General features: G+C 38.3%; 1 protein-coding gene across 4 annotated transcripts in view; it reads right to left on the reverse strand.

Moving 5' to 3' along the window:
- b3gat1a (beta-1,3-glucuronyltransferase 1 (glucuronosyltransferase P) a) overlaps nt 1–20,251 on the reverse strand; it is an 84,052-nt gene that overhangs the window by 35,022 nt on the left and 28,779 nt on the right. For 3 of the 4 annotated variants that reach the window (XM_051869936.1, XM_051869941.1, XM_051869937.1), the window contains exon 2: nt 10,323–10,520. The exons of the other annotated variant lie outside the window; for it this stretch is intronic. The gene's annotated coding sequence lies outside the window, so the exon portion shown is untranslated. The remainder of the gene's footprint in view (nt 1–10,322; nt 10,521–20,251) is intronic. 4 annotated transcript variants of the gene reach the window in all.

Below are 20,251 nucleotides of genomic sequence, written 5' to 3' on the forward strand. Positions count from 1 at the left end.
TATTCCTTTCTGAAGCAACATATTTTCAAATACCTCCTAAAAACCTGGACACAGTGTACTTGTTCTATAAAGAAAGTTAGTCTATTTTTGTAAGGGTGAAAGTCATTTGAGAACTGTACATTTTTTTCTAGAACAGCATCATGAATCTCTTATCATCCAAGATAAGTTACATGACCTTTGAAAGTTAAGACAGGAGGTTCACACTCTCTGAAGGTCAATTGCATGTTTAATAAAAGGCCTATTCTTTGCTAGTCTTGTTCGTGTCTTGTGACATAATGCATGTTACTCATTGCTGCATATTCTGGCCAAGAATTGCCTATTATTTAATATTGCATAATAAACTGTGATATTCTTTTCAGCATTCTTTGATGAATAGAAAAGTTCAAAAGAACAGCATTTATTTGACATAGAAATCTTTTATAACATTATAATGGCTTTACTGTCAAATTAAATGCTTCCTTGCTGAATAAAAAATAATTTCTTTATTTTATTATTCTTATTTTTGAAAGGTAGTGTAGATATATTGTAGAAAAATAATAAACCAAAGTTTATCATCACCATGACACATGGGTAAATAACAAATCCAGACACTTTTTCAGTAATTATGAAATAAATAATGTGAATTTACCATAATAAGGAGAGGTAAGCACACATTTTCTGATGTCTCCTTATTTGTCACTATCAGGCACAGGAATAGCGAGACCTTACCACATGCACTAATTAAAATAATTTATACTGCAACACACAAAACGTTGCCCTATGCAATTTTCTATGCAAACATCAATACAACTCTGTTGCTCTCTTAATTGCATAATTACTCAGACTGATGGTGTGAGTGATTTTGTCCTTTAGCTTGCTGTCACATGCTCTGAACCGTAGGTGTGCCACTGCAAGCCACAGGAATACAGTGATTTACATTGATACCCTCCCTTAATGATCAAGGTAATTATACAGCCATTAGCACCATCTCTGTTGATGTGATATGGTAACTATAAGACAGACATTTATATGAATACATGTGCAACAAAATATGCATATGAATGGAGATATTCTCTGAATGGACATACATGGGCTATGTTGCTATTTCTTTCTGGGCCCAGGGATGCCAGAAAACACAACTGCATAAAGGATCTGTGAGATGAATGGAAAGATCTTGTTTACCTGCTTATGGCTTCAGAACAGCCCTGAAGCACCCAGCCAAAGCGTCATAAAAACCCTCCTTTATACTCTTGGACAGTTATTTTGCACTGCTGCATATGTACTATAGATATGAAGAACAAAGACGGTCTCTGATGGAGGCATGCCAGCATTGCTCCCACCAGGGACTGCAGATCCATTTGACCAGAACTTGATGCATTAATTTCCACATCATTACATCCCATAAAAAGTGGGCATCACATTCTAGAAGTAAATATGGAAGTAAAACTGTCACTGTTACTTATGATATGATTTCTTTGAAATATGTGCTTGGAAAGCACTGCCGACAACAGCTGTTATATACAAAATATACAGTTGAAACAAGAATATACTTAATGCAATATTACAAGGGCCAGATTGCTGTTCTTGGATGAATTATTGATTTAATAATGACTCATTCATAAAGACAATGACTGGTTTTGATTCTGAAAGAATTAGTGTTTTTGAACAAATCATTGAGTGAATAATTCAGTGACTCACTCATAATTATAGCAATAGTCTTTTCGTTAACAAATGAATCAGCGTTTTTTAATGAATCGATGAAGTGAATGATTCAAAGACTTTTTCATGAAGATATCTGCATCTGAATATGCATAATGAGTTAGCATTTTAGAACAAATTGCTTGAATGATTCAGTTGGCCCTATTTTAACGATCTAAGCACATGGTCTGAAGCGCATGGCACAGATGGACTCCCCCATGTCGGAATCCACTTTTGCTAGTTTAATGACGGAAATAATGGTCAGCAGGTCCAAAAGGGTTTTACCTAGTCTCTTAATGAGTCATGGGTGTGTTTTGGGCATAACATGCAATAAACCAATCAGAGTGACATCTCACATTCCCTTTAAAAGCCAGTTGCGCTTGCACCATGGCGGATTGATATTTACATGGTGGAATATAGACACCCTCAACCTGAAGAGTCAGTTTAAATACATGTGTATATTACCACGATTGGTCAAATAATTAGCCAATTTCATTTGTCTAATTCGTCTATTACTGCAAATAGGTAATTATGAGTATCATCTATACAAGCAGAGTATACGTGCGTTGTGCACCCGCCTATAGGTGCATATTACTAACGCCCTTTAAATAACAAAAATAAATAAATACTTTAGACCAGGTTTCAGTTGGTCAATGGCGCAGTCATTTTCAGTTGTTTAAAATAGCAACACGCCAACAATGCGCTGAACACACCTCGTTTCAGACCATCACGCCCATAGGTGAACAGATGGGCACAAGTGCATTTGCTATTTAAACAACGTGGGCGCTGGATGTGAAAATGATAACTGCGTCAGGCTGAAACGAGCAAAAAACACTGGCGTCGCGCCTGCTGTCGAATTGCACTGGGTGTATGATAGGGCCCAATGACTCATTCCTGATGTATCCTCAGGCTGTAGCAGATCAAAAATGGCTGATATGCTGTACGTTCTCAAGTTATACAGTGTGGTTCTAGAGGTTATGTCCTTGAACAAGGAAATGAAATATAGCCGACATTCCGTTTGACCTGATAGGATTTCTCTTCTCATCTAACATTTTTCTACCATTTTACAGACAGCAATACACTGAGTGCTTACTCCAAAGTCACATTTTAATGTACTCAGCGGCAGATTAATATGACAGAAGGAAAGAACTGCTGACACATGGGGATGTTTGGTATCGGCAGCAGCAGAAGGTACGGTGTCGGTGCTTCAGAGCACAAGGAGTGACTTTGCAGAGAAACCTGACACCTGACTGGCTTCTTAACCCACTGTAGCAGCACTACTAGTGTCATCATGGCACCGAACAAGCAGAGAGTGAAGATAAGAGACAGGACACATAGCCGGAGTGAGACAAAAATAGATACAAAGAAGAGGCGTAAAAAATAACTGGACACAGGTCTGTTGTGAGAGGGCTGCGGAAGGAAAAAATTGCGTAGTACTAATAATACAATCATCAGAGACATTTAGAAGCTTGTTCAGTAGGTTAATGTCACGTTAATCACTTTGCTTGAGTAGGACTCTAAAATCTTGATTTCTTGTCATTTTAACGATCACAATAGCAATTCTTATAACATCGATCTTATACTTTTAGCCCATATTTTCAGTGGCATCGGGAGAGTGTATTTAGGTCCTGTTGTTAATTTTTAAAAGTAATAATGTATCAAGTTAAAAGGTTCACTGTATCTGTTTCCTGCACCATTCTTCAGCGCTCCTCATGCTGAATCTTCAGCGCCACAGCAAAAGAAATCACACTTTGCCTGAGGTGTGAATGTGAATTTGCTATTGAATAAGAAGTACCACGTGTAGCGCATGTAATGGTTGTAAACGTCTTTTGTTCTGTCCTCAGAAATGTCCTGTTTAATGTGTTCATGTTTATTCTTAAGAATACCGAATCAGAAGTCTGCTCTGCTGAGCAAAGCTAGTAATGACGTATCTCTCTGGGCTGAGATGAGATGGATGCTTGCATGACCAGACAGTGTAAATCTGCCTCGAGGTTCTTGTAGAACTAAACAGCTTAAGTCCAGCAAAGCACACTCATTATGACAAACAAAGGCCCACACATCAAGGAATCAATCTAGTCTGCTATTCATATGGCTGTAGTAGTTCTTATACCACTGATCTACACTGCCACCCACAAAGGCAAAAAGGTTAATACTTCTCTCACTTGTAATGCTGTCGTTTCAGACAGTTTGATTTGGAAAAGGGATAAAATACATGAAACTGAGCTGAATTCATTCCCAAGAGCTGAGGGACAGATTGAATAGAAAAGATTGATTGCTCTTGCGCTGTGTGAGATTAAAATTCATCCCTGACTTAGCAGTGTTCCATTTTTCAAAAGTTCCAATAAAAATTCCTTAAGCTCACACATGAATTAACATGTTACTGCTTCCGACTTTGTGCAGAGCTACAGGGACTTTCTACAACATAGGGACTAGTTAACATTTAGTTACTTAAAAGGATAGTTTGCCAAAATTGAATGCTATGAAGGCATTTTCATTTTTGGGTGAACTATCCCGGAAGTTCAGGGCTATACACATTCATAAATCTTGCATACTGTGCAGATTTTGGGCATTATATAACTTGCATAACATGTGTTTTTATTTGTTTCTTTGCTGTTGGAAAACAGAACTACCATATCACATTAGGGAGGACCACTATCGTGTCCTGCCTCAGGGCTTCCAACTGCTAAAAAGTTGGGCATCCATCTTGCAAATCCCCACAGAGGATTGTGGAAATCTGGATTTATATTTTTCAGCAGCAAAGGTTCTCCTCCTCCCTCTGGTCCTCCCTGGGGCCCATCATACTGTTACAGAAGTTCTCCACCAGTGCTGTTTTTTTATAGCTTTTTGGAGAGTCTCCAATTCCCTTATTAAAGGAAATGCTAATTAGCATTCCTTGACGACACACTTTAAATTTGTTTCATGAACTCTTTAGGACTCATTACGAGTCTCCTCCAGAAATTCTGAGCTGAAATTGGGAGAAAGAGTTAAAGGATTAGTTCACTTCAGAATTCAGATTTCCTGATAATTTACTCACCCCCATGTCATCCAAGATGTTTATGTCTTTCTTTCTTCAGTCGAAAAGAAATTAAGATTTTCAGGAAAACATTCCAGGATTTTTCTCCATATAGTGGACTTCAACAGTTGCCAACGGGTTGAAGGTCCAAATTGCAGTTTCAGTGCAGCTTCAAAGGGCTCTACAAGATCCCAGATGAGGAATAATGGTGTTATTTAGCAAAACAAACAGCCTTTTTCTAAAAAAAATTAAATAAAAATGTGTATACTTTTTAACGACAGATGCTCATCTTGCACTGCTCTGCGATGCGCCACGCATTACGTAATCACATTGGAAGGGTCATGTGTGACATAGGCGGAAGTACCATGGTAGGGTGAAAAACCCCATCTCATTTTCTCCTCCAACTTCAAAATTATCCAACATCGTTATTTTACCTTTTTTTGTAAAGGGTGTTTGTCTTTGCACGTTCACTTTGTAGACACTGGATTGGTACTTTCGCCTACGTCACACATGACCTTTCCAACGTGATTATGTAATGCATGGCGCATTGCAGAGCAGTGCAAAATGAGCATTTGTGGTTAAAAAGTATATAATTTTCTTTTTTTTGTTTTTTAAATGGCCGATTGCTTTGCTATATCAGACCCTTATTCCTCGTCTGGGATCATGTAGAGCTCTTTGAAGCTGCACTGAAATTGACATTTGGACCTTAAACCCGTTGTACCCCAGTGAAGTCCACTATATGGAGAAAAATCCTGGAATGTTTTCCTCAAAAACCGTAATTTCTTTTTGACTGAAGAAAGAAAGACAAAAACATCTTATATGACATGGGGGTGAGTAAATTATCAGGAAATTTGAATTCTGAAGTGAACTAACACTTTAAAAATATACTGAAAAAAGCTAATAGTGAACTACCGCATTCAACAGAGTGCTGTTTGTTCCTGTGTAGTTATTTATTAATAACCGAACAGTATTCTAAATGCATTAATTGCATATATGCATTAATTTCTATGCATATAAGATGTGTTGAGTTTGTGTTGCTATTTGCATAGCTTAGCAGCTGTGCGCAAACAGGCTAGGAGCATGTAAACGCCATATGGAAGTACTTGCGGTAAACACTACACACTAGAAATGCTCTACAGTGATGGGATTACTCTAAAGAGCAGAAAAATAGACACGGAAAAAAAGAAAAAGATTAAGTGTGGATTTACTACACACTCTATGGCTCATTTACTTGCATTACTCACAGCCATGCAAATGCTAAAATCATGTCACATAAACAAGCCACAATGCCATGGGTTTGTCTCAGTCTCTGTGTTGGACATTTAATTGTGAGTTTGACTCAAATGCAAACGCATCAGTCGCGCTCCCACACAGCTGTAAGTAGACTCTTTGGAGTATCGCAGACCCTATAATTGAACACATGCAAGATATGTGGATTTTCTGATGATATCAGATCAGTCTCAGGCGCTAAGGTTGCATCCTGTTTCAAATTTCCTATTGATTTCTTAATGAGCAGATAAAGAACAGTGTGTTAATAGATCTTATTCTGGGGTTACAAGGGAATATTTTGCGGATGTATGCCACATAGTAGAGTGTAAAGCACATATTTTTATTCTTTATAAAACTTTGAGGCTCCACAGAAAGGGTTAAGAAATGAATTATTGTTCCAAATTGTGAGAGCATTTTAACATGCAAGGCCGTTGAGGCGCAAGGATGTCAAATCAAACGCTTCATTGTGTCTACAATACAGAAGCTTTCTGGAAAACAAGCTAATTTCTTCTCTTAACATACTGCTCTGAGCATGGAAATGGATGGGCTTAAGTGTCTTCCCCTAGAAATATAAATTATCCATGTGTCAGGGGTTGCTAAGCTTCCTAGGCCTGCTCACATCTGCCTAACAGTGATAAAACTGTGGGGTTATAACATGGACAGGACACATGGACAGATCAAATAACTAAAATGAACCCTTTTCATTTCTTGTTCTTATTTACTTAAGGACAGAGTTTTTTGTTCAGAGAGCTCTTGTATAATGAGACAATATTATCCCTGTGGGTGGGATGTATGGGCAGATGTCCTTCCATTTGTGCTGTGCTGATGGATTCAAACTCAGAGCAAATCTATTTTATACAGTTTTAACTTACTGTCAGTTATTAACTCGCATGAGTAAAACGCATTATATTCTATCACAGTTTGATTGTGATTATCAATCAATCTTTCTGTCTATCTCTCTGTCTATCTATTTGTCTGTCTGTCTGTCTATCTATTGTTTGTCTGTCTGCATAAATTCTAACATTACTTATTTGTATTGTTTGTGAATTCTTATATGATCTAATAGACTTGTAATGACAATCATAACCTTTTATTGTCTTTTGTAACTACTGTATCATAACTCATTTTTAAATACTTAAGAAGGTTAATTGATTGTCTTTACATCTAAAAAGCTAAGAAAGCAGTTTTATTACGTATAAATGTAATTATAGATTGTTATATAGGTTGACCTTAATTAGCCACACAATTTCAGTCATTTCTGTAAATATGTATCTGCTAGTTTGTATCTATGTCAGATATCTTACTTTATACCAGGCTTGCTTCGATAGTCGGTGTTAACTGTGTTACTGGTGTTCAGCTATAACACCGGTTACTTCACTTGCCCACCATGGCACCGCCTTCCACCGTCGTTTTGATTTTTTATAGTAATAAAATCATTTAGTTCAGTTAGAGAACAAACACTACAATTAAAAACTGAACGCGTCTGCACAATTAAGCGTGAGCCAAACAAGAGTCGCAGCACAGATCAGCAGCAGGAGTCAGTTTTCACCTCACTTTACCCATTTTGCCTTGACTGACAAGACGATGGCGGAAGATTTGGTTTCAAGGTGAAATGTAAAAGCACCTATTTAAGCGAGTTTGTCATTGTACTGTTTTGTAATAATGAACCCACCATTCAAGCAATTGGCGCACCCGAATTGGCGGCAATTTGAAAGTGAAAGTAAAATGCAAACGGAGGCACGGGCATTCAGTTCTTGTCCACTGGCGTGGAGCAGAGCGTCTTAAGTTCATTCCTATGGAAACTGAGCTTCCATAGGAATTAATTGAAAACCTTCCCTCTGTGCCGGGCCAGTGGACATACACCGTAAGCGATTTAAAAGCGATGTGGAAAAAGAGGGAAAAACTCCAACTCCCTGCTCGCCAGCCCTGATGATACCAGTATTACCGGTGCTGTCACACGTCGATTAAGCGGTGGGAAAATTTCCTTACTGTCACATCCCTATTTTATACCCACTATATACCTACTGTTTATTGCTTTTATGCTTAGATCTGGTACATGTTCTAGCAAACATGTTAAAATGTGATGACTTCTATAAGATATGGTCAGGTGGTACAAAGTGCAAAGATAGGGGGAGGGACAACAGCTGCTAGACCTCTGGTGTTAATTAACTTCAAGAACTGCTGATCAGCCCAGGTCTCTCTTGAGCCGCACTCTCTCTGCAGGAGCAGGATGTGCCACTGAAACACTGCTGTGATGGAAAGGACAGTCTTTCCATTCAGTTCATCACATCCACAACCTCCTGGTGTTTTCAGACTGTGTTTGTGCACCTTTGTATGTTGGAGTGTGTTTGTGACAGCCATTGTGCTGCCTTATCTAAAGCTGCTAGACTCATCTGACACTCATTTAGCAGTGTTCAGAGTCTGAGTAGACGGTGGAAGATACATGACGGCTGGACTCCCCGATTGATCCGAGACCTGCTGATTAGCCATCCATCCTTTTAGTAAATGAGACTGTAAAGTACTCTGATTTACTTTAAGTTCAGGATTGTTGCTTTTCTGCTTGTCAAGTGTTCACCAACCATATATGTCAGGGCAGTGTCAAGAGGAAAATGTCATTTTTGTCATTAACTTCAATACTAAAACGTTGATGTCGAGACATTTCCACCCATTTCCTATTTTGAAGAAAAGCCTTTGCAATCTTTGGATATTATAGTGGTTTGAATTACACAAAACTATTTTATAGTACACAATTGTGACTTTCACAGTGTGAATTTCCTTCTTTCTCTAAACTCACAATTAGATTTTTTAGGGGTGGAAACGAGCTTCCATACAAAACATCTTTACGTTTGTTAAATTGTCTTTATATTATAAATATATTACTTATAATTACTTCCTACTATTATATATTATATATATTGTTGACCTCCTTTTTTCCCCTCAGAAAACAGAAGTAAATAAATAATGAGTAAATTACATTTTACTCATTTTGCTCATTACTCATTTTACATAATTAAAAATATTTAATTAACATTTTAAAGTTTATCTCAGAAAAAGTAATGGAATCTTGTGTGTGTTGAGTGCAGCATAAGAGTGACAAAAATATACCAAACAAATACAAAAAAACACACAAAAAAAGCCAAAATTGTTGAATTTGATAGCCAGGTAGAGCAAGTTGATATTTTGGTAAAAAAACTATTATTTGAAATAATGAGCACCAATAAATTACACATAATATGTCAAGGAACATCCATTAAAATATACAAAAAAAATAAATAAATACCAAAGTGCCAAAATTTTTGAATTTGACAGGTAGAGCAAGTTGATATTTTGACTAAAAAAAATTGCCATTTTTTTCTAAACATTATTTGAAATAATGAGCACCAATGAATTGTACACAATATGCCAAGGAACATCCGTTAAAAAAGTAAATGTTTTTTTTTTCTCCTTTTTTTAAACAGAAAAAATGACCCTAGCGTGAAAGTACAGCTTGTCTCGTTCAAAGCTGGACCTGTGTTTTTAGCGTGTTTCTTTGTAGTACAAATTTTCTTTGTCTAGTCAGACGCGTGTGCTATGTGCTGGTTTCATCACTACAGTGTATTTCTAAATCAGGCAGCCCACATCAACATACAGAAAAATCCATCATGGGAAGCGCATCCTCAGCCTCTCCGGCTCTCCCTGTTCCTCATCTCAGATTGCATTAATTCATTCTGGGTTCCAAATCATCTGCTGCTTTCACCTTACATGTTTTATTCCGCCCCTAGACCCAGACAGAGACTCTCCGGTAATAACAGGCCTAAGATATTTTACACCAGCAGTAAGATTGCTGAAATCAAATGATGTGTGATCTCCCCCTGAATCCATCAAGCCCATTCTCACACCCACAGTAAAACTTGAAATCTTCAGGGAGCTTGCAACCCTAGCAAACGCTGAAACTACACACAACCTTGTCGTACATTCATTTCAATTATTTATTGCGGTAGGTTGACAACCCATGCACCCGCTCACACAGACACTAACCGAATCCCTAACATGCCCGAGTCCCGCTCAAGGCATTTTGTGGCCAAAACAGTAGCATGACATCTCTGGCAATGCCCCAGTTTCTTCACGTCACGTATAGCTGGTTTCAATTTAGTCTTGAGCCCATTTCAGATGTAAGAACTCAAGGAAAGAAAGATCTGTTTTCGTTCATTTCAGTCTGTTATGCTGATAATTAAAGTAATGGCCAATAATGTTTGATGAAGCATTTCATTTGCTCTAATAAAGTCTTCCCTGCATTTTCTTTTCCACCAAGTAAGCACAAAAGCCCATAATGACTGTAATTGCGCAGGCAGAGCTGAAGCTTGGAGCAGCTGAGGATACTCACAAGTAATAGTGTGCCCTTTCTCCCGCGGCCAAAGTGGACACTTCAGTAATCCCGAGACTCAATAATCCTCGCAGACCGGGGGGGTCGAGAGTGTGGAAACGGAGGATGTGTTTCTCAGATTGCCAGGGGCCGTCAGGGGCTCTGAGAGGCAGCTGTTGGCATCCAGACCACGTGGGCCGTCACGTCCTCAGCAGGCGGCTGTGGAGACAAGAGGGGTCATCTGTGAGAGAGAGAATAGCTCATTCTCATTCTCGGACAAAGGCGGGCATTGAGAGCCAGGGGACAAGGGGAGGGCAGGGTTGGAGTAGGCGTCATTCATTATTGCAGCTAATTTATGGTGAGAAATATGAATAAATATAAATGTGGACTGTAGGTTGTGTGTGTGCAATTCAAATCTGAATCTGTTTTGCAGGTAAAGAAATCAGCTCTGTTTGTTTCAGGCAGTGTAATCAATATCGGGATGTGCTCATGAAGGCTATATTTTATACAGGAACATTTTATATAAGAAAAAAAAAAGTAACTTTTTTTTGTTTTGTTTTTGCTTTATTTCTTAATATGAACATCTTATTTGCAGATAGTCCATTGCAAACCTGTTTTTTAACCTCTGGCACAGGAAAAAAAAAGAAAAAAAATTGTTTTGGCCAGAAGTTTTCTAAAACCTTCAGAAAAGTTTTTTCCCCCCACACTTAAATCGCTTTGACACACACCTGCATTATAAATAGAGTTTCCTCTAAAACCAGCTTCAAGGGAACCAAGTTTTGATTTTGATTTTTTCCACCTGCTGTTGACTGTACTCTTTGTTGGAGGCCAAATCCCTGCAAAAGTATGAGATCTTATTTGATGCTGTCCATTTAAATCCATTATTGATGAAGGCGAGATCTGTGTCACTTAAGAAAGTTATGCATCCTGCCTTGAGCTGTCTATTGATTCACTGTAAGCAAAATCACACGTCTATTCACTGATCAAAAGAGATTGAGTGGAATTAATTTCCTTTAACAGGTTATTGACGGGACCACAACAGAGGCATACAAGTTGATCCATTCTAATAATGGAACTTAAAACAAATTCAGTATTCAGATTCAATAGTTTTAGGCTGATAGTCCTTGTTTTAATGTTTTTTTAAAACCCTATAAAAAATTGATTTTGTGTCTATTGACTTTTAGTCCATGTCTTTCAGCTCGAAGGCCATCTACCGTATGCTAGTAAACTCTAAAATGTTGCACCAAATATTTTTGTCCGATCAAATGCACTCTAGAATAGACCATAGCAAGAAGCAAAAGAGCAGTTTGCTTTTGTTCCAGAACTTAGTGAGCAGTCTAGACATGTGAATTTATCCTTGTGAATTGAGCAGTTTAGTCCAAATTTTCTGAAGAGATTTGTACACTTTGTATGATGAACAGATTTAATTTAGGCTTTTATTCACATATAAACATTCATCAACTCGCACATCATTTGTCGTAAACGGAAGCTCAAGCATGTTTGCTTGACGTGCGTGAACAAATGAGGTTCTTTCTTGCGTGTTACGCAGCACATTTGTTCTTGCACGTCACGCAGGTTTGGTTGAGCTTCTGTTTATGTTCACTGATCAATGTTTATTTGTGAATAAAAGACAAACTTCAATCTGTTCATCATATAAAGCGATCGAGTCTCTTCAGAAAATTTGGACTAAACCTCTCAATTCATATGGATTAGTTTTACGATCTCTTAATGAACTTTTTGAAGCATCAAAGTGGTAGTTGCGTAGCTGTCAATGGAGGGACAGAAAGCTCTCAGATTTTATCAAAAAGATCTTCATTGGTGTTCCAAAGATGAATGAAAGTCTTACGGGTTTGGAACTACATGAGGGTGAGTAATTAATGACAGAAGGTTTAATTTTGGGTGAACTATCCCTTTAATGAACATGCGCACAATACTGCAAGTACACATGAAGTGTGCCATTTGGGACAGGGGCCATAGACTTCCAAGGGCAGGCAATTTCACAACGCATTGTGACAAGCTCAAAAAAATTAAGATGGCAGATGAACAAATTTAAATATACAGAAATCATTCATTATTAACATGTCTCCAAACACCCTAAATGCACAGAGAACTGAGAAGTTTATTTAGCAGCTCATCCCAGAGGACTGTTACACCAGTGTCCTGAGAATCACTTCATGTGCACTCATGTGCTGACAGTGAGAGATGTACAACTGGATGTGACCTGTGACGGATGAGGGGATTAGTATTGATCAAGTGTGCAAGCCCACAGACACGGGGGATGAATCAACAGTCCATTGCTTTCTGTTGCAGTGTATTCATACAGCCCCCCCACTCCACCCTGCAGTCAACGCTACTTACCACATCAACCGCACCATAAATCCAGTGGGAAAGGGGCTTGACATTGTGTTTGTCGGCAAGAAATGTCAACCTTAATATCTCAATGAAGCTCTATTGCTCTTGGACCACTGCACACATCTGCATGTCGGAAATGTACAAGCCTTATACAGTCTCCATGGAAACTATAGCTATGCCTAGTATGGAGGGTATGTAGGGGATCCCTGAAGTCTAGGGAGAGGGAAAGAAATGATCAAAGAAGAAAAAATAATCAAATCACTACTTCCTGTTCAAGACTCTTAAGATTTGAATATATGTCAGTGTATGATTCATAGTGTAATTCTAAATAAATATTTGAAATGTTGCAGTTAAACACTGCAGATCCAGTCTGTCATTAAGTTCCATTACATTGGGTCAGTAAACTCTGGCGATGGTTCCTTCAAACATTTCTGTCGACAGAGACGTTGGGAATGCTGATGTCAAAATTGCATGTTGCACACGTTTTACACTGTAGGCGGAAAATGCAAGAACGCAGTACAGACAATAGAGCCTCTGCTGAATGTTTGATGTGCACGGTAAACTGATGCTGTCGATAATGGCTGGGTCCAGGTTTGCAAGAAGACATCTGTCATTTACTGGAAAATTGGCGGGTTTTGTAAAGAAAGAGAATTCATCCTCCATCATAGTCTCATGTAATGATTAATTCAGACAAACCCACAGGAAGTAAATGCTTCTTTATTCTGTAGTCAGTAGCCCGCATCAATAATTCACTTCTGGCCAAGTTCCGAACTTGTCTCTATAAAGTTTTGGAAGTGACTATAGGAAAAAATGTGAAACTCAAGCAAAAAATGTGAAACTCATGCCATAAAACCTCTCACTGATATTTGAAGCTTTGTAACTAATCACTCAGTGTGATATGGAAATGTTTTAAAGGTTTTAATATAATCAAGTATAAACAATTGTTAACTAAATTTAAACAAATGTTAATATTAACTTTTTTTTTTTTTTTTTACAAATGCACTAAATCGAGCAAAAGTGACAGTAAAGATATTTATAATTTATAATGTACAAAATTTCAAATAAATGCTGTTCTTTTCATCAACTTCCTAATCATTAAAGAATCCTGAAAAAATGGATCTGATTCCACAACAATATTAAGCACTTTTTCAACTGTTTTCAACATGTAATATAATGAGAAATGTTTCTTGAGCAGCAAATCATCATATTAGAATGATTTCTGAAGGATCATGTGACACTGAAGACTGGAGTAATGATGCTGAAAATTCAGCTTTGATCACAGAAATAAATTACATTTTACAGTATTATTTTAAATTGTAATAATATTTAACAATATTACTTTACTGTATTTTTGATCAATTAAATGCAGCCTTATGAATCCTTATATTATATTACATTATATTAATTATATTATAACAGCAAAAGCTAAAGATACTGATTTAAGGCTGTGAAGTATCTGCGTGGCTGTCAGTTGTGTACAAGAAATAATGTCATGTCAGACTGCATATATAAGAACTATACAGGATTGAGAAAAAAATTGTTTAAAATAGTTTCAAAGACTTATGATTTATCATGCCTTATTTGCTGCATTTCTTCCATCATGAGCATTTCTGAGAATAATAACCTTGATACTCATCATTTAATAACATTTTTGGATGTCATTGTTAATGTAGTTTGTGTTAAATGAATGGGAATGATACACTTATTCATTTTGAAAGAAAACAGCACAGTTAGCGTGTTGAATAGCATAGGACTGGTTTGAACTAGTTTCAACATATCGCTCTGCTTTGTTCCAGAGTGGCGAGGACGAGAAGCTCATTTATTTTGGTTCTCCTTCCGGGTCCTCCAAGCTTCTGGGAGCGATTGGCTACATCATTGAATCTAAACCGATAGTACTGTTAGTATTCTTCACAAAGCTATGAAATGGTGGAATGAAGTGGACAACTACCCAAAAGGACTCTCAAGCACCCCTGTTGCTCACATAAGCATCTTTTGTTTTGAGATGATATTTGATTGCTCAGAGGCCGAGGAGCTTTCACCTTATGAACTGTATGAAATTGAAACATCGCAGACGTGTGATTGAATACTTGATGTTGTTGAATACCTGAGCAAGAATCCTTAGATAGCTTCACCGATTAGATTCAAGAGGTCTGACTGGTAATACAAATGCTAAAATGTCTCTGTCACACCGTCTTGTGTTGTTTCCGCTGCGTATGACCTAACCCTCAGCGAGGGGGCCTGTTTAGGGATAAATCCTTGAGCCCAAAGCTGAAACTTTCTCTTTGCTTCCTTTGAAGGGAACCCCTTTTGAAACTCTAAAGCCTGCCGGCTGCAAGCGTGCTGATAACAGCTCTATCTGGATATAAGCAGTATCCTTGGTCATGTTATGAGTTTTGGCACACCTGTGACTAAACTGCACTCACTCGTCTGTTACGAGGGTTTCCACAGGAATGGCTCATGTTAAGCCAGTGGAATAGAACAGGTGCATTCGTCCTGTGTAAACAGATATGCCGATCCATGCGGGATACTAGCCAGGTAATGAAGGTGGGCAAGAAAAGCAGGTTATCACCAAAACCTTCTCAAAGACATTTAGAAGGGCAGTCTGATCTAAGCCTATATGTAGAAATTACTGCAAAGCCTCACAACTGAAGAAGGTGACCTTTTTGATAAAGATCAAGCTGTATTAATTCACCATTTACCATCCACCATTTATTTAAAAAATAATTAAAAAAAATGCATGAGGGTGAGTAAATGATGATAAAATTTTCTTTATTTATATTAATATTAATATTTTATTTTGTTTCAACTAAAGCGATAGTTCACCCAAAAATGAAATTATCCCATGATTTACTCACCCTCAAGCCATCCTAGGTGAATATGACTTTCTTCTTTCAGACGAACACAATCGGAGTTATATAAAAAAATATCCTGCTCTTCCAAGCTTTATAATGGCAGTGAATGGTACCCTTGATTTTGAAGCCCAAAAAAGCACATCCATCCATCATAAATATAATCCATACAACTCCAGGGGGTTAATAAAGGCCTTCTGAAGTGAAGTGATGCATTTTTGTAAGAAAAATATCCATATTTACAACTTTATATACTGTAATCACTGGCTTCCGTTAAAAGGCGTCCCCTCGTTCATAAGAGAGTCGAGTTCCGGTGGAAGGGTGACCTCTGACCCGACGTATGACGTAGATCCTCTTCTCTTATATTGAAATCCTCTGACATTTTTCTTTAAAGGGGACATCGGATGCCAATTTTCCACAAGTTAGTATGATTCTTTAGGGTCTTCATGAAAAGTCTATAACATACTTTGATTAAAATTTCTTAATGGTTGTGTAAAAAAACTATTCACCCCACCCCTATCTTCTGTGGGCGGGCTGTAAACACTATTTGGCAGGTATTGCATTGAACTCACCATTCTTATTTATGCAGTTATAAATGCTCAAAATGATTAAAATACATTTGAAAATTTCTTGTTAGTCATTAACTAACACTTTTATAAACCTTATTGTAGTGTTACCATGTTATCTTTACATAAAATGTACTCAGCTTGTAATAAGACAATCACCTTAATGCATTGTTCATTATAAACGTGTAGTTATGAATTACAGTGAGAAGGTTCTAAATAGAAATGCCGACATACATGTTTGTTCGACTGTATTACTTTGATAATGAACCAGGTCAGATTACGTCAGAGTTTGTTGTCGTTTGTTGGAAAATCATACCACACTGCTCAGACATTCCCCGACCCAACAAACGCCGATTAAACGTGTTCAGTTGGATGAAATCAAACTCCGACCAATGGCAACAGAAGCCGACAGGGGTATCACACTAGCTGCGTCTCATTTCGGAGGCTGCGTCCTGATTCAGCAAACTCCAACAGACGTGTTTGTTGGCGTTTATCTTTGCGGTGTGAACTGGCCTTTAACTTTAGCCATCGTGTGGAACTTGCTAACTAGCACTTAGGAAAGGCGATTTGCAAAGATCCATAAAAAAACCTAGAACATTACTTTTCTGGAGGTACTGATCCATCCTTCAGGAACTTTTTAGCAAAACATAAACTTTTTAGCGCAGACATAAACGCATATAGGTAGATCCGGGGCGCATTCCCTTCAAAAACAAAATTAATCCACTGCGTCTTCAGCGGCTCAGATGTCGAGAGTAAAGGACGACTGCTATGTTCATTCTTATATCCAATAACAAAAGGCCTCTGTTGCTATGGAGACATTCTTGTCTACACCTGCGTGGCGTCGGGACAATGGCGGACTGTTTATAGACCACTCAGGGCGGGTCTATGCTAAAACGGCAGTGTCCATCAAGAGTCGTGGGAGGGGCCTGTGCAAATTTATGCCAAGAATCTGTGAATGGCTTGATCTGACAAAGTGCTTATGATTTGTGGGGATTAAAAAAAAGCACTGGGTGGATTTTTATCATTATAGGGTGGTTGTGTAGACACACTGCCAACACACATTTATGTCCAAACACCATGTAAAAGTGAATTTTGCATCCGATGTCCCCTTTAAAACTTCTCGTTTTAGACTTTTATTTCATGACCAGCGTTTTGTTTTGCTCTATCCTCTGCACTTCCGCGTTTGTCGAATCTCATCTGAGTTTACGCTACGCCTTCGTCATACGTCCTATGTCAGGTCAGAGGTCACTCGTCCACCGAAACTCAACTCTCTCGTGAACGTGTGGAAGGCCGTTACTGGAAGCTAGTGATTACAGTTTATAAAGTTATACATATGGATATTTTTCTTACAAAAACGCATAGTTTCACTTCAGAAGGCCTTTGAGTCGTGTGGATTACTTTTATGATGGATTGATATGCTTCTTTGGGCTTCAAAATTTAAGTTACTATTTACTCCCATTATAAAGCTTGGAAGAACCAGGATATTTTTTAATATAACTCTGATTGTGTTTGGCTGAAAGAAGAAAATCATGTATACCTAGGATGGCTTGAGTGTGAGTGTGAGTGAACTAACCCTTTAATGTTTATTTCAAGTATTTACATTTTGTATGGTTTGGTTTTAGTTAACGATAATAACCCTGAAAAGGAGCATATGAGATTACTGGTGTCTTTTCCCAGGAGAAACATCTCAATTTGATCTCCAACGCTGTCTAGAAGAAGAGTGTGATTTTTCTTTCCTATACATTCTATCTTGCGGTTTTCTATTTTTGGAAGGATAATAGTGTCTAGCAGCTTTTAAGGCACTATTTAAAGTAACAGCCTTCAAAGTCCACTACAGCACTTCCTCACTAAGAAGCACACATCAAAGAGAGATATCGTTGCAGTCAGCGCAACAGACAGGAAGAGTCCAGAACTCTCCAGTGCTTTCCTAGCTGTCACTCAGCTCTCCCAGTCACATTAATGGCAGCAAGAATTCAATTAATCCCAGGAAAAGGGGAGCACGGGTTCATTTTCTGCCCTGGCTGAAGTTGCTTACAGCAGCTCTGTTTACCCTGTCTCTCTCCTTGTGATCTGCCTCGGGCTCTACACTGCCTGAATACTGAATGCACCTGCTGAAAAATCCAGCATAAACCAGCATGAATTATTATGGTTATGCTGGTTAGAGCTGGTATAGATTCCGTGCCCAATCTCAGAAGTACCCAACACAGTGCCCTGCTTAGATTCAATTTTTAATGAGAGGCAACTGAGTAGAGACTGGTAGCAAATGATGCTGTAAAAATACCTTAACACAGTTAGGGCGCAAAATATATATGCTAATGCATGAAAAAGAATTTGGGTTGCTGCGCCTCTCACTTATGAAGTACTTCATACTTTATGTAAACTTTTAAAATAGCCTGGATTTGTACGTACAAACAAACTCAGAGCAGAAAAATAGATAAGGGCGGTTATTCCACCTACCCATGAACACCTACACTCACACCTCTCTCCCACTGAACATGCTCTAGATATTCCACAAATGGAATGAAAGTTGTCTCTTGTGTACCAACTTGACACCCTATAATGTTAAGTAGCTGAATATTGTCAAGTATATTCATTTATATATATATATATATATATATATATATATATATATATATACTATATAAATAAATTAACCTGGTACCGGTAATGGTACCCATTAACCTGGTACTATATATACGTGTATATATATACGTATATATATTTTTTTTTAACCTATGTTTTATATATCAGGCATAACATTATGAGCAGTGACAGGTGAAGTGAACAACACTGATCATCTCTTCATCACGGCACCTGTTAGTGGGTGGATATATTAGGCAGCAAGTGAACATTTTGTCCTCAAAGTTGATGTGTTAGAAGCAGAAAAAATGGGCAAGCGTAAGGATTTGAGCGAGTTTGACAAGGGCCAAATTGTGATGACTAGACGACTGGGTCAGAGCATCTCCAAAACTGCAGCTCTTGTGGGGTGTTCCCGGTCTGCAGCGGTCAGTATCTATCAAAAGTGCTCCAAGGAAGGAACAGTGGTGAACCGGCGACAGGGTCATGGGAGGCCAAGGCTCATTGAAGGCTGGCCCGTGTGGTCCGATCCAACAGATGAGCTACTGTAGCTCAAATTGATCAAGAAGTTAATGCTGGTTCTGATAGAAAGGTGTCAGAATACACAGTGCATCGCAGTTTGTTGCGTATGGGGCTGCATCACAAAAATATTTGGTGAACACCTTCAGTATATCGTCAAATCAGTAGAGAGAATCAGTAGTTAATGTCAAGATATTATACCAAAATAGAAGAACAAAATGATTTCATATACAGTACTATCTGTCAGTTATGAATTAAACACATATTCCAGTCATGTATAATAGTGAAAATATGACCTCTTCAGGCAACATGACATGACCTCATGTATTTACATATTACGCATTGTGGTTATAAGGTGACATCCTGCAAATAAGAGCTACTATTGGAGCAGTCAAGCAAACAATGAGAAATCCCATTTGCATGCTCCAGCAATTGAATTGAATGAGGATGGAAATTGCGTGTGGCTCCCTGAGCGACCTGACTGCATGGTTAAAGAGGTGGTGTTCATTCTGCAGGGAGCGAAAATCACTTTGCCTGCCACTGTCTGCATGTCAGTGTAATTACAACCACATGGGGACAAGGGGAGGGCCGTGATACCCAGTTGATTATGGCCTTAATAATATGCTGGAAATGAGAAGCGTTTCACTGGGTCTCTTGTGTGTCCGAACTGGAGCAGTAATGTATGTATATTTTTGCATTTGTCTTATGAGATGGATTGGGAGCTGTACATACTGATTTCCAGACTGCACGTCCACAAAAAACAAAAGAACAAATCATTCGTTTGGCCAATTCACAACACTAGCTTTGGCTTAAAATATGCACCCGAAGGCTTCGAAATTGGTCCAACTCCAAAATCGCACCTGTGGAAATTCAGTTTCTCTCCAACTCCACTCATTCCTTCTCGCTCTTTCAGAATTTCAATGCATTTTCCAAGCTGCCTATCCTGCCATCTTCCAAAAGAGGCATCTGGGGGCCAATCGCATTCAGCCACAGTCCTCCTCTGCGCTGCCAAGCTTTTTGCTGAAATTACCGTTGAGGCTTTTTTTTCACTCTGTAGCCATTGGATGAGTGGCAGCTCTCTACAACT

This window comes from Ctenopharyngodon idella, chromosome 18, assembly GCF_019924925.1.
Source record: "Ctenopharyngodon idella isolate HZGC_01 chromosome 18, HZGC01, whole genome shotgun sequence".
Classification (NCBI taxonomy): domain Eukaryota; kingdom Metazoa; phylum Chordata; class Actinopteri; order Cypriniformes; family Xenocyprididae; genus Ctenopharyngodon; species Ctenopharyngodon idella.